General features: G+C 52.0%; 1 non-coding gene across 1 annotated transcript; it reads right to left on the bottom strand.

Annotated features, from left to right (window-relative positions):
* Window positions 1-13,331: 13,331 nt before the first annotated feature.
* Window positions 13,332-13,486, bottom strand: LOC143187851 (5.8S ribosomal RNA). Its single transcript, XR_013003327.1, has one exon. It is a non-coding gene; the product is annotated as a 5.8S ribosomal RNA (ribosomal RNA).
* Window positions 13,487-15,000: the final 1,514 nt, after the last annotated feature.

Below are 15,000 nucleotides of genomic sequence, written 5' to 3'. Positions count from 1 at the left end.
TGATCCAGTCCGCGCTTAACCGTGTTCTTATATCGTTGAAAAATTGGTACGTTAGACGCCCTTTCGTGGATATATCCCAACGTTGTTGCCAGAGATTAAGCATTTCCTCGTGTATATCTTCCGATATTTGGTTTAATTGTGCCTCATTTCCACCTGCAATGCTCTGATATTGGAGATTCCCAAATGCGAAATCCTCATTTTGTTTTAGGTGGTACAGTGCTCTTCTCTTCCCCAAGAGTAGCTCTATTGGGGGTGTTGCCGTTACTACAGCTATTGCGTCTGTGGAGACTGTTCTGTATGCCTTAGATACACGCAGCAGCGCGTATCTTTGCGTACTTTGCAGTCTCTTTATGTGAAATGAGCTCAACTTTTCTGACCATGCAGCAGCACCATATGTGATTATGGGGACGAACACTCCTTTATACAGTGTTCCCAGTGTCTTACTGTTTAATCCCCAGTTTGCTTTGGCAACTTGTGCTAAATCGTTGAAGATCTTTTTCGCCTTTTCGCAAATGTAATTAATGTGTGTTGACACATTTAATCTGAGCCCGAACTTGATCCCGAGGTATTTCACTGTTTCCGCATTCTTCATTGAAGATTCCTGAAGTCTGATCGTCGGTGGTCTTCCAAAATTCAGAAAGCCTTTTACTAAGATCATTTCCGATTTGGAGGCCGATATTTCCAACTTCTGTTCGCTTGCCCATTGCAATATTATTGCAGTTGCAGCGTTTGCTTTCCGTTCTATTTCTAGCCTTGAGTTACCCCTGATAACAACGGCAAGGTCATCAGCATATGCAACTACGTCATATGCTTCTGCCGCCAGCAGTGATAGCAACTCATCAAAAACGAGGTTCCATAATTGAGGACCGAGTATCGATCCTTGTGGGCATCCCTTATTCGCTGTCTTCTTAATAAATGTGTACTCTGACGACATTTGTACTGTTCGTTCAGACAGGTAGCTCTGCGTTAACTTGTATAGATTCTTTGGACATTCCCTTTGCCTCAGATTACGTAGTATGCTAGGCCACCAGACGTTATCGAAAGCTCCGGTAATGTCAAAGAGCAGTGCGTATGCATATTTTTCTCTTGTATTGTTGACAATTCGTTTTAGTTCCATAACTGCATTTTCAGTTGACCTTCCTTTACGGAATCCAAACTGTCTATTGGATGTACAGTCATGTTCATTGAATATGCTGTACATACGCTTAGCCATCAGCTTCTCTAAGATCTTTCCAAGTGCCGGAAGCAGGGTAATTGGTCTATAAGATTTTGGGTTAGACTCGTCTTTATTTTCTCCCTTTAAGAGAATTCTAACATTACCCGCTTTCCATTGCTTTGGAAAGATGCCGTTTTCGAGGCAGCCATTGAACAACGCTGTCATCTCATTGCTGAGTATGGGCCAAGCGTGCTTAACGACTTCATTTTCAATAAGGTCCAATCCTGGAGCCTTCTTGTGCTTGATGCTTCTTATTACGTTCCCAATTTCTTCAGTGGTGAAGCTGGGTGCGTTCTGTGTCTCAGGACGCTGATGAACTTCACGCCGAGTCCTTCTGTGCTGTGCAGTTTCCGTTGATGTTATATCATCCGGAATTAAAGTGTTGAGAAGCTTGGCTGCAGTTTGGTTCCACGTCAACGTTTGTGTATTTCCATCCTTTATACTCTGAAGAGCCTTCTCGATCTTCATTTTCTTCATTAGAATTTTGTAAATGATGCCCCATGGATTCTCGTTTCCTTCTCCAGTGACGAATTTGCGCCAGCTTTCGGCTTTTGCCGCCCTAATCGTCGATACATATCTATTCCTCAGGATATTGTATGACTGCCTGCGTTCCATCTTCAATGCCTGGTTTATTGTTTTCATATAGAGACGTCTAGCCCTGCATACTCTGCTTCTAAGGGTAGTGAGCTCGTCGTTCCACCAGGGAACTGATTTGAAGAATTGCTTTTTCTTTGGGATACTTTTCTCACAAGCCTCGATTATAATGGACTCAACTTCTTCAGATAGTTCTTGGGGATGTAAGCACTCAATGCTAATATTACGAAATCTTTGATTCCGTGCTATCTGAAGATTATTGATGAAGCTGTCCCAATTAGCTCGTTTTATGTTATATCTCCCTGACTTCATATTGTTTAGTCTCTCTGTATTGAGGGAGATTTCAAATGTGATCACTCTATGATCACTTGTAACAAAGTTTGGATTTACAAGCCAGTTGTCTATCTTGTTGAAGCAGGCTCCAGAAGCTAGCGTCAGGTCTATATTTGATTGTCCTCGAGCATTAGCGAATGTAAAGTGCCGTGATTGCCGATTTACAATGAATAAGGAGTGCTGCGAGATGAAATCCTCCATCGCCTCACCTCTGGTGTCTGACAATCTGCTGTGCCATTGTGGAGAGTTCGCATTTGCGTCCAGGCAAATTACGATTTCCTGTCCTCTTAAGGCCTGCATTATTAGGTCCAAGTGCCTCAGATATATTTCGATTGGTTCACACCATTGCAAATATGCGCTTACCAGAAAGAACCTCTCTCTTTCTGTGCTGATTTCAGCACACACTATGTGTGTGTTGCTTAATTGTTCTATTTTAAGCACATTTATATATCTGTTTATTGGCACTATTGCTGATTTAACTCGGTCCGATGTTGTGATCGACGCAATCTCCTTCCTGTCCGTTATCACACGGGTTGATATGCCTAGACCACAGATAACATTTCTGTAACTGTAGGGTTCTTGTATGAGGAGAATGTCGATGTTTTTCTCAAATGCCAATTGTCGAAGTTCATCCATGACAACTTTGGCGCCTTGTGCATTTACCTGTGCAACTTTTAGTCTTATGGTTTCATTATATGAACCTGTTGGACTATCGTTGTCCATAATCAACTTTAGTTATGTAGTTTTCAAGCGCTGCTCGATATGCTGGACAAGTCTTGGATCTGGATGAGTGATCGCATTTCCTCCCTGCCTTCTTGCAGTTTACGCAGGTGGGACTTTGCTCTGCTTTGGGACATGCTTTAAAAGCATGTCCTACAGTTCCGCAATGGCCACATGTGTCTTTTTCTGCTCTACAGAATTTGGAAATATGTCCAAAACTCTGGCACTTGTAGCATCGACTAATAGGAACGTAGTCCCTTATAGGACACGAATTCCATCCAACAAAGACGCGGTTTTTCTTCCTCAGTTGCTCTCTCGTTCGAGGTGTAACTTGTATAACCCAGTTCACCGTTTCTTTGCTTTTATCTCCTGTTTTGAATCGCAGTTTGCAATTTTCCTCGAAATCTTCTTCCGACATTTCTTCGAAGTTTTGCGATTTAAGTGCCGAGAGAAGTTCTTTATCTGAAAGATCCTTGGGAGCGTTGTACATGATCACCAAAGGTTGTTTCTTTTCAGGAAGACTGGCTTTAAGACCGGCTGTCTCCAGCTTTTTACTCTTAAGAAGAGCTTCCATGTCTTCCTTGGAGTCAGTTTCCAGCAATAGTCCGTTGTTACGTATCCGTCTAACGTTCTTTATTTTCAGCTTCTCCTTGGAGGGAATGATGCTTTTTTCTAAAATTTTCTTCGTTTCCTCGCTACTAGAGATTTTACTCTCTGCTGCAGGGAACACGGTTATCACATTCTTGGGTGATATGGGTTTCTTTAACACCTTTTTCGGCGTGATGTTCGAGCTGATCCTTACTGTGTCGGCGTAGCTCTTTTGCTGTACTGGAATCTGATGCTTAAGTGTGGTCAATTTTTCCACTGCCTTAGTTATCGTTGAACTGAGCAGGAGTAGGTCACTCTCTGCTTGTTCCTTTTCTCTGCTTTTTACTTGCTCTTCCAGCAAGTTATTCCGCTCAACGATCTTGAGTACAAACGCTTGTACTTCTCGGATCTTTAGCTGGAGCTGTTTTGCTTCTGCTAATTTTGATGATTCACAGACTTTCGTAGATAAGTCTATGAGATCATCAATTAGCGGCATTTTCATCGTGCTTTTGCTTCCCTTGTTGGAGGTATCCTTAACCTGTGGTGCTCGGGTTTCCTCTTCTGATGAAGAGTCACTCTTGCACTGGACAGGTGTTAGAATCCTTTTCTTGTTCTTCGGTCTCTTAGTGTGCCGGGATGCGACCGAGGAATCGGTTTCCGATGCTATGGTCGTGTCATCCTTCCTCTTGCGGTTGCGATTTATTTCTTCCACTTCCATTTGTGCCTCCTCCACATCTTTGTTTTTATTTTTGGTTTTTAAGGTTTTAATTTTGGGTATTTTTGAGTCCATACTTGATCCCACGAGTGTGGCGGGTCATAATGTCCACCCGGGCAGAGCCCCCTATACCCGGGTAAGGCTTGGTTGCATCGGAAGGCGCCAGGTATTCCGAAGTTGGTCGCTAGGGACCGGTGCTCCCACCAGCCACGTGACGATGCTTGATCGTCACGCACCCTCATCACCGCGCACCATAGCTTGGGGTTAGGGACTTATTAAAGAGGGTGATCCCCTCGCAGCCCGGTCGGCTAAGACAAGGCCCCCGCTTCTTCTGATGCCACGTACCACCAGGGCAGTCTAGCGGGTCGTTGCAACACCAGGAGACTTACGGGATCCGGTTCTAGCATCGTAGAACTACGTCCTTTTCTTCTTCTGTCTTTACTGTTCTGCCTATTTCTGGAGTCCTTGAGGCTTTGTGTTCTTGACGTTTATGGTCTTGGGGCTTTATGTTTCTGAAGTTCTTCCTGTTTTATTTGAATTCTTGAGGTTCTTGAAGTTCTTGAGGTTCCTGTCGGTTATTCGAATCTTGCTGTGCTTCTGATGAAGACTTATCGATGATGAAGTGTCCTTGGCTTGTTATGTGATTCTATGTTCCTGATGTGGTTCCTTTCTATGGTTCCTGCAATGTTTCCTGGGGATACGCGGGTTTCGTTCTTTCGCGAGATTAATTAGACATGTTTTTCCCACCCTAATTGTGAAGCTAAGATTTCTCTAATGGACGATGACTTCGGCTTCATTGTCTTCGTAGTTGAGCTGCTGGCGACGGTGGTTTCCACGCCACCTGGGGTCCAGACTAATACGATCCACTGACCCCTAACACTCCACGTCACCCTCCCTCACAGACGTCGTAACGCTGGTTTCGGGACCACCCCTTCGCTGGACACGGTTGTTCCGAGCCGCAGAGCCCGCTCTGCGTCCGGCCGCCCCCAGTATAGACACATGGTGTCTAGTAGTGCGACTGCTATGCAGATACAGAGGTGACGCTTCCGTGGTCTATTGCCGCGGGACCCGAAGGCCCCCACAACTCAACTCTTCCGATCAACTTTACCACCACCACCGTCCGGGTTTACCACTCACTCTTTCGCGTCCTGAAGACCGGTGCCCCGGCTTCAGAACCCCAGGAGCCCCACGAGGAGGTGAGGTGAGTGGATTTGAACCAGTTGGGCCCGCTAACTTCACCGAAGTCCTCCGAAGGAGTCATCAGTTCCATCGCAGTTCTCGACTCGGTCGTGTTGGACGTGAGTCCGACCAAGAAGTCCCTCCCAGATCTCTTGCTCCCCAGTAGATAGGGACAGAGGGAATCTCGTTAATCCATTCATGCGCGTCACTAATTAGATGACGAGGCATTTGGCTATTTTTTTTTTTTTTTTTTTTTTTTTTTTTTTAATGCGTTGGCCGTGACGAAGGGTGGGGGGGATAAAAAAAATAGCCAAATAGCCGGGGGAATGATGCACACAAACACAATGTGTTCATGCACATCGGGGGAAATGGGCACGGCTACCCATAGGGGGATCCGTCTCCGTCGCTCACCCGACTCCCTCTCTATCTCGTTCGGCCCCAGATGGTCGGACAGATGTGAGCCGGTTCCATCTGGTCCAATTTGTGTGGCTCCCCTGTAAGACGCGAGTTGTTATTCCGCGCAGCAGCCTGGATGTCAGTCCCATGCCCAGCAGCCAGTCAGCGGAGCGTGAAGACCATATGCCTCGCCACGACACCGTGCAGGAGGAGAAGGATATGAGCTCCCTCCGTACACGATACCGGTCGGCGATAGTCTCCACGAGGGAAGTGTTGCTACCGTAGTAGCTCTTTTTCCGCTCGTGGCACAGGTCCAAAGGTGGAGCTCCGCTGACGATCTGCACGTCCACGACGTCGACTCTCCCATCGCGAACACAAACCAGGTCAGGCTTGCGCCGCCCCTCGGCCGTCTGGAATTGCGGTTCCTTTTGGACCGTCCAGCCGATGTTCTGAAGTCCCGCGGCCAATGTATTGCAGACAGCATTGTGCCGCAGGATTCGGCCACCATGGGTGCGGAAGCACCCCTGGATGACGTGCGCGGCCGTCTCGGTGGAATGACAGCCGGCACGGCACCTGGTGGTACGCTCACGTCTCCCTCTCGACGTCCTGACGAGCGTCGGGAGGGCGTTAATCCTGACGTGAACGTACTGGACGTAGTCGCGGCCGGGAATGAGGTGTGAGTCGACGTCAACCCACCGGGAGGAGAGCGGCGACATCGGGCACTCCCGGATTTCGTATCCATCGGTGCTGGAGTGCAACCGATGGGTCCACCACTTGTCTCGAAGGTGTCTGGAGGACAGGAGACCAGTATCGCGCGTTAGCGCATTTGTGGCCTACCGTATCCTCCCCCCAACCCACGAAGACTCCGCGATCGCCCTTATTTGGGGGCACCGCGATCGCCCCAGTCTCAGCAGGCGTTCACGCATAAGACCTGGGACTGTGGTGGACAACGCCGGGAGGCCCAAGCCCCCGCCACCAACCGGGGCGTGCAAAAAGGCGTTGGGGGTATCGTGCGGCAACCGCAGCCACTTGCGCACCGCTGCACGGAGCTGGAGATCGAGGGCTCTGAGCTTTCCGAGTGTGGCGCGTCCAAGCACCAGCGCGTGGTAGATTCTGGGGAGCAGAAAGCCTCTCAGCAGCGTTAACCGCTGCTGTGGCTTCAATGGCGCCCGTGTTATCCGCTCCAGATACAGGGCCAGATCTGTTTTGACCCTTTTAGGGCCCGCCGGGCAAAACTCAACTCCAAGGTACCTCCACTCCGCAGTGGATGTTAGCTGCGGAATGAAGATACCCTCCCCAAGATGAAATGTGGGGGTAGTAACGATTTTAATCTTTTTGAGCTTGCCCGACGGTACCAGTGACAACACGGAGCACTTTTGGGCATTGAAATATAGCCCATGCTCCCTCGCCCTGTCCTCCACCACGCGCAGTGTCTTCTGCATTCCCCACTCGGAGCCGGCAAATAGTAGGATGTCGTCAGCATACGCAAGCGCATTTAGACGACACCCACCAAGTTCGAATCCGACGTCAGTTGGGACCCGCCCCAGCATGTCGTCCACTACCAAGCAGAACAACAGCGGGGACAGGGGGTCTCCCTGCCTGACGCCTCTGCCGATTCTGTAGAGCCCCGACCTCTGCCCGCGCACCTCAAACACGGTACTGCTGCTCGCATACAGGCGTAGAACGTAATCCCTGAACTTTTCCGGCACCCCCGCGTTGTCCAAGACCCCCACAATGGCATGGTGGCTCACCGTATCAAAGGCCTTCGCGACGTCCAGGGAGGCAATGTGCAGAACACGCAATCTGCTGCGGGCCTCACATATGGATGCGGCTAATGCGGCGATGTTCTCGCCGCAGCCATCATCGAAGCACCGCTGCCTAGGATCTAAAATCCCGGACGTGCGAAGCCTATAGGCGAGGATCTTGTGGAGGTGCCGCACGACGACTGACGTGATGGAGATCGGACGGAAATCGGCAGGATTGTCGGAATCCAACTTTTTACGCACGAAGACCGTCCGACTTGTCAGCATCGATACGGGAAATCCGCCTGCAGCGAGCACCGTGTTGAAAAAGAGGGCCCGTACAGATGTTGGTACGGCCCTCCATTGACGCACGCTGACGCCATCCAGACCTGGGGCTGAGCGAGGTGGCAAGTTGACAGCTGCCACCTCTTCGCAAGACACCGGGTACCACAAGTGCTCCAAATCAGGCTTGCGCCTGGATGTGGTGGGAGGAGCACTGGGCCGGGATTCCCGGCTAACAAACGGTCCCCAATGATCAGCCATCAGCTTCACATCGGGGATGGCCTTGTTTTGATGACTCGTGGCATCCAGTATCTCGCGAGCAGCCCAGGACATGTTCGACCGGAATAGCCGCTGTATGCGTGCATACTCCCTGCGTCGAACAGCCTTTCTCCCAAGTCGGACTTTGTCGCGGCGCCTATGCGGTCGCATCGGCTGCTCAGCCTGAGGAGGGAAGACGGAGCCAAGCCAAGACGACAAGCGTTCCCCGATATCCTGTCCCCCAAGGCAATCCCGGGCCAGCTGGGAAAGGACGTCAGATTCCCAGCCACGGACATTTGCTACCACCGGAATCAGGCCCCGAATGGCGTCGCAAATGTCCTCACACAACAGGCCCAAAAAGGAAACGCCCGGAGAGGACAGTACCGGGGACGCAGGCTCGGCACGCACAGGGGTTGCGGGCGCAGAGACGGCCACCTGCGCTGGAGGAGGAGATGGGGAACAGGAACTGCCCGAGGACGCAGCGACGTCCTCCATAGCGGCGGCGACGAGTGCACGGTATGCCTGCCCGCGTCGTACTCCCTTGATACCCTCAAGGGAACGACCGGGAATCACCTCGGCAAGATGTTGGTTAATAAACCGTACACCACGCCGCACCGCCAGAGCCTCCTCCCTGGCCATAAGCCGCAGCTCCTCGTCGGCCCATCTGCGCTTCACCCTGTGCACGTCTATCTCCTCGTTAACCACGGCTGAATGAGCCGCCCTCCTATGTACCCCCAGACCGATCTTGGTATTAAATTCTCGGTCACAGTCAGGGCATGGGTGCATCACCAACACGGCGGGGGAAGCCACACGCTGAGGAGACGGAGGGGAAGACGGGACTTGCTCGGGAGACGGAGGTATCGCGGGACCGGCGGGCCGAGGCCCCCGCCGGAGATGTCTTCTATTCTCTTTCCTTGACGCGCCCGCGAGAATCAGGCTCAAGGGGGAGGCAACCCCAGGAACCACGCAGAGGGGAAAACCCCCCTGCAAAGCCAGAGCCCCGTTAGCCGTGGCGCAGAAGTTAAGGCAACTACGCCACGTTACCGGCACCCACCACGAGGAGGAGGGGTTGGCACATGAAGAACCAGAGGAACATCCCTGGCCTTCTTTGGGAGCCGATGGCCTTCTTTGGGAGCCAAAGAGAGTCATAAGAGAGTCATAGTTACTCCCGCCGTTTACCCGCGCTTTTTTGAATTTCTTCACGTTGACATTCAGAGCACTGGGCAGAAATCACATTGCGTCAACACCCGCGGGGGCCATCGCAATGCTTTGTTTTAATTAGACAGTCGGATTCCCCTGGTCCGTGCCAGTTCTGAGCCGAGCGTTGAATGGCGGCCGAAGAAACGACACGCGACGGCTGAACCGACGCGGAAGCCTCGCAGCAAGGAAGATCCGCGGGAGGCCAAGGCACGGGACCGAGTTCGGATCCCAGGACGTCGACCGAAGTCTAAGACCCTTCACCTCGCCCAGGCCCGGCACGTCAGCCAGACCCGCTTCCCGACCAAGCCCGACACGCCCCGCTCCTCAGAGCCAATCCTTATTCCGAAGTTACGGATCCAATTTGCCGACTTCCCTTACCTACATTAATCTATCGACTAGAGGCTCTTGACCTTGGAGACCTGCTGCGGATATGGGTACGAACCGGCGCGAGACCTCCCGTGGCCCTCTCCTGGATTTTCAAGGTCCGAGGGGAATATCCAGACACCGCAGCAACTGCGGTGCTCTTCGCGTTCCGAACCCTATCTCCTTGCTAGAAGTTTCCAGGGAACTCGAACGCTTATACAGAAAAGAAAACTCTTCCCAGATCTCCCGACGGCTTCTCCAGGTCATTTTGGGTTACCCCGACGAACACTCAATGAGGGCCCGGATGTTAAACGGTTCCGCTGCCGGGTTCCGGAATAGCAACCGGATTCCCTTTCGCCCAACGTGTGTGTGTCTCTTTTTTTTATCTTTCAATTTATCTCTTTGTATAATAATATGTTTGCAGACATTGATTTTAGGACACCACATTTGCATAGGATTTCTCTTAGGGCTTAGGATCGACTGACTCGTGTGCAACGGCTGTTCACACGAAACCCTTCTCCACGTCAGTCCTCCAGGGTCTCGCTAGAGTATTTGCTACTACCACCAAGATCTGCACCGACGGCGGCTCCAGGCAGGCTCACGCCCAGACCCTTCTGCGCACACCGCCGCGACCCTCCTACTCGTCAGGGCTTCATGGAGGACGGTCACCAGTAATGGCACCGTCCCTCCCCACTTGCCGCTGACGGCAGAGTATAGGCGCGACGCTTCAGCGCCATCCATTTTCAGGGCTAGTTGCTTCGGCAGGTGAGTTGTTACACACTCCTTAGCGGATTCCGACTTCCATGGCCACCGTCCTGCTGTCTTAAGCAACCAACGCCTTTCATGGTATCCCATAAACGTCGACTTAGGCGCCTTAACTCTGCGTTTGGTTCATCCCACAGCGCCAGTTCTGCTTACCAAAATTGGCCCACTTGGCACTCTAATCCGAAATCTCGTGGCTTCAATGAACCAAGCAAGCCAGAGATCTCACCCATTTAAAGTTTGAGAATAGGTTGAGGTCGTTTCGGCCCCAAGGCCTCTAATCATTCGCTTTACCAGATGAGACTCGACGCGTCCCCGAAGGAACGGAGGAGTGAGTGCCAGCTATCCTGAGGGAAACTTCGGAGGGAACCAGCTACTAGATGGTTCGATTAGTCTTTCGCCCCTATACCTAGTTCCAGCGATCGATTTGCACGTCAGAATCGCTACGGACCTCCATCAGGGTTTCCCCTGACTTCGTCCTGACCAGGCATAGTTCACCATCTTTCGGGTACCAACGTGTACGCTCTAGGTGCGCCTCTTCTCGCAATGAGAACGAGACGCCCCGGGAGTGCGGAGCACTATGCAGCGCCCATCCTCCCTCGGCCGACGCAAAGGACGACCTTCACTTTCATTTCGCCTTTAGGTTTACTCATCCCAATGACTCGCGCACATGTTAGGCTCCTTGGTCCGTGTTTCAAGACGGGTCCTGAGAGTACCCAAAGCAATAGCGCCGCCGACAGGTAATTCAAAGCTTGGCCAGTCCGAGGGCTCCGCCGGCTAACAGCTGGCCAGGCCCGTGAACGGGAAAGACGTCCGTACCACAGGGCAAACAAAGCTGACCGAGCTTGCGGCGGGCCTGACGCACCGTTCGAATGAGAAGACTGGTTGCGGCCCGATACCATCTGGGGGAACACCGTCGCGCAGCCGGTCGGGTCACCGAGGGTCCGTCGCGCACGCACAAGGCGACGCAACGGTCTAACCGCCCGGGCCGTAGACCGACACGCAACGGGTCGCGACGTCCTACTAGGGGAGAAGTGCACGTCTACGTAGCCGGAACGTTCGCCGTTGGCCGTAACATCCGTGCGCCCTCCTTGCGGAAAAGCGACGGACACCCCTTTCGGGGTTTCGCGCACCAACGGGAGCCAGCATTTGTCGACGATGAATCTCCCCTTTCGAACTTTTGGGTTTCTCAGGTTTACCCCTGAACGGTTTCACGTACTCTTGAACTCTCTCTTCAAAGTTCTTTTCAACTTTCCCTCACGGTACTTGTTCGCTATCGGTCTCGTGGTTGTATTTAGCCTTAGATGGAGTTTACCACCCACTTAGGGCTGCATTCTCAAGCAACCCGACTCTAAGGAGAGACCCTCCCGAGACGCGCACCGGTCGCTACGGGCCTGGCACCCTCTATGGGTAAATGGCCCCATTCAAGATGGACTTGGACGCGATGCAACGTCACGGGATAAACGGATCCTCCCGAACACTACATTTCCCTGCGGCAGTACCGCGGGATTCAGTGCTGGGCTCTTTCCTGTTCGCTCGCCGCTACTAAGGAAATCCTTGTTAGTTTCTTTTCCTCCGCTTAGTAATATGCTTAAATTCAGCGGGTAATCTCGCCTACTCTGAGGTCGTCGTATACGTGTTAAATATATCACACACGTAGAGTGATATATTTTATATATGTGTAAAAATGACGAAAGAAGCTGTGGCGTAATCCTCGTACAACGGGGGCACACAACCGAGAGAAGCGGACCAGGCAGAGTGTGTGAACGAATGTTACGAGAAATGGGAAATGAGAGAGAGACTTGAGATCATGTTCGATGCGTCGTCCCAACTTCGCCGTGTGCCTTCGGAATATGTTGTCGTAACGCAACAGCAGCGTTTCCAAAGGTAAGGAAGCTCCTCGTAATTCGCCAGAAGTGATCAGCGGAAAGTAAGTCACATCGTCCTTAATGCGCCACACCAAAGCATCTTCGCGTCTCGTTTAATTCGATCTAAAGGAGAGAGACTCTCGCCAGGCGACTGCCGGTATGGTTTAACGCCCGTCCGCTTGCTTTTTGTATAGCTTTCGTGGACTGGACGACCGGACTTGACGCGCGGTCTCTCTCGGCGATCGACTAACGCGAAGACATGGGGCGACCGGACGCTGCTACCTTTCCACCTCCTCCTTCTAGGAGAGAAGTCATCCCTATGTGATGAGTCATATATATGGCGGCTGTGTAAGCCTCGCCAAAGAGGATTCAGGATACAGAAACAAGTTGTAGTACAACACAACACATTCACGGAGCCACAAACGACTCGACCGAAACGTGGCCGGGGAAGATGCATCCCGGAACTTCATCGTTTCGACGAATGAGTGCCTCCTTTTCGCGTTGTTCCTGCAACAAGACGATCCCTCTAGAATCCCTGGGGCTCTGTTTCTCGTCATACATTTCTTCACCACACTACACGGGTGGGGTATACGCGATCTCGTGTTCATGCTCACTCGCACACCCTTTCATTGTCCTTCTCTGTAGTCTCACGACAAACTCTCTTGTGTGTCGTTGCGGGTTACGCACGCCTCTTTCTTACACGCATCATTTCAGACTACGTCGGGAGCGCGGATGAAAACTCGCACGAAAAGCGAACGCTGTCTGTTAACAATCACGAGGGTATTTGGCGAGACACGGAGGCTGGTCGATGATCGTACGTCCGCGCGCTTGCGTCCGGAGCGGTGCACATACACGCACGGGCGGTCGACAAATTAAGCGACTCACGACGCCGTGTGAAAAGTAGCACTCACGCAAGTCCGGAACGACAAAGCAACGACGATGACGACGATGTCTCCAGTCATCTGCCGCGTACACACAACCTTCTTCCCTCCATGACGTCTAGAGCGTATTCTCGCTTGTTTTCGTGCGACCGCGGCAAACGCCGACGAACGGTCCAACAATCGCTCGTACGTGACACCGAGATGCCAACGTAAGCAGTCTTAAGGTTACGTGAACGACCCTCAGCCAGGCGTGGTCCAGGAATTGTATCCGTGGACCGCAATGTGCGTTCGAAATGTCGATGTTCATGTGTCCTGCAGTTCACACGTTGACGCGCAATTAGCTGCGTTCTTCATCGACCCACGAGCCAAGTGATCCACCGTTCAGGGTTGTATTTTAATATTCTGTGTTCATGTATATATATATATCATACTCGTATATAGTTCTCGGGTTCGGAAGAATCCGAGACCCGCGCCTCCAACTAGCACACGGTCGATGGAGGTTCGGGCGTCGCGACACTTCGTCCGAACGAACGAAAGTGACGACACAGGGGTCTCTGGGATGCGGTTCCGCACGGAGACCGCCACGCAATTGCGAACGGTTCCCGTAACGGCCAGGCGTAGAGTACATTTAAAAACCTAGGATCAACCTGGAGAGTACGATGGAGCCGACGGGGATACCCCGATCAAGTGAACCACGTACATCCACGGTGTTCTCCTCTGAAACGACACCCCCCATTTTATTGTCGCAGCGCCCTGCACGTACGTATCCCCCTGATTTGGATAGCCGATTAGAACGGACTTCGCAGCCGGCTTCGATCGGTCTTTCTCATCCCCTTAAATTCACACACAAATTCCATTATTCTTGGGAGTCAGACTCACGAAAGTCGAAGCTGTTAACAGCCGGTCCACAGTTGTTGTTCACACGGCAGGAATACGTACCCTACGGCCGCACATCGACGCGGGATACGTGTCGCGTCCTAGGTTACCCGGGCCCTCTCTTTCTCAAGAGAGGGTCCACATCCGCTGGACGGTTCGGAGAGAACAACGAGGTAAAGAGACGAAGAAACACCGGGAGCGGGATGCGAATGGGAAAACGTTTGCTTTCGCACTCGTGCGCTCATATCGGTTATTCTCCTTAACCTCTTCTTCGCTCGCTTTTCATTATTCCCACCGAAAATAGGAGAAACGGGCGCAGCCTCGCGCAAGCAGCTGGCAAGCACGCTCTCTCTCCTCTCTCTGCCGCGCGAGTATGCACCGTATATATTAGCGGCGGGTGTGTGACCGAAACATCGCGCAGCGACGGGACCATGTCTTCCATAAGATATGAAAGACCCCGATATCATGCTGTGGCGACGGGGCTATCGGAGATGCACCTCACGCAAGCGCTATATATATCGACGCAATGCTTACGCGCCGAGGAGGGAACGATACATCCCAAACTGGCGGGCTCTTTGTAAACGCTGGGACAAAGCCTCACGCAGGCAGTCGAGAAGGAACAGTTTCTCGCTCCATCGAAGATGCCGCGCGTACGTACAACGGCGGGTGCGACGAAGCATCGCGCAACGACGGGACAATGTCCTCCATGCGAAATTGCATGCAAGACCCCGATCATGTTGCCCGATGACATCGGTGATCGACACCTCACGCTAGCGTTGTAACTATCGGCAGCGTACTCACGACGGAAAAAAAAAGAAACGTTCTTCTCGAACTGGCGGGCTTCCTTTCCCTTTGCGCGTTCCCCCTTTCTTACAAGGAGCCTCACGCAAGCAGCCAGAAGCGAATATACAGAGCGAAGATGACCGTGGCAGCGGCGGGTGTTGCAGCGAATCATCACGCAACGACGGGACAATGTGTTTCATACGAGATGCATGAAATACCCCGATATCGAGTTGGCGATGGAATC

This window comes from Calliopsis andreniformis, unplaced genomic scaffold (genome assembly GCF_051401765.1).
Source record: "Calliopsis andreniformis isolate RMS-2024a unplaced genomic scaffold, iyCalAndr_principal scaffold0386, whole genome shotgun sequence".
Taxonomy (NCBI): Eukaryota; Metazoa; Arthropoda; class Insecta; order Hymenoptera; family Andrenidae; genus Calliopsis; species Calliopsis andreniformis.
This window is presented reverse-complemented; position numbering and strand designations above follow the sequence as displayed.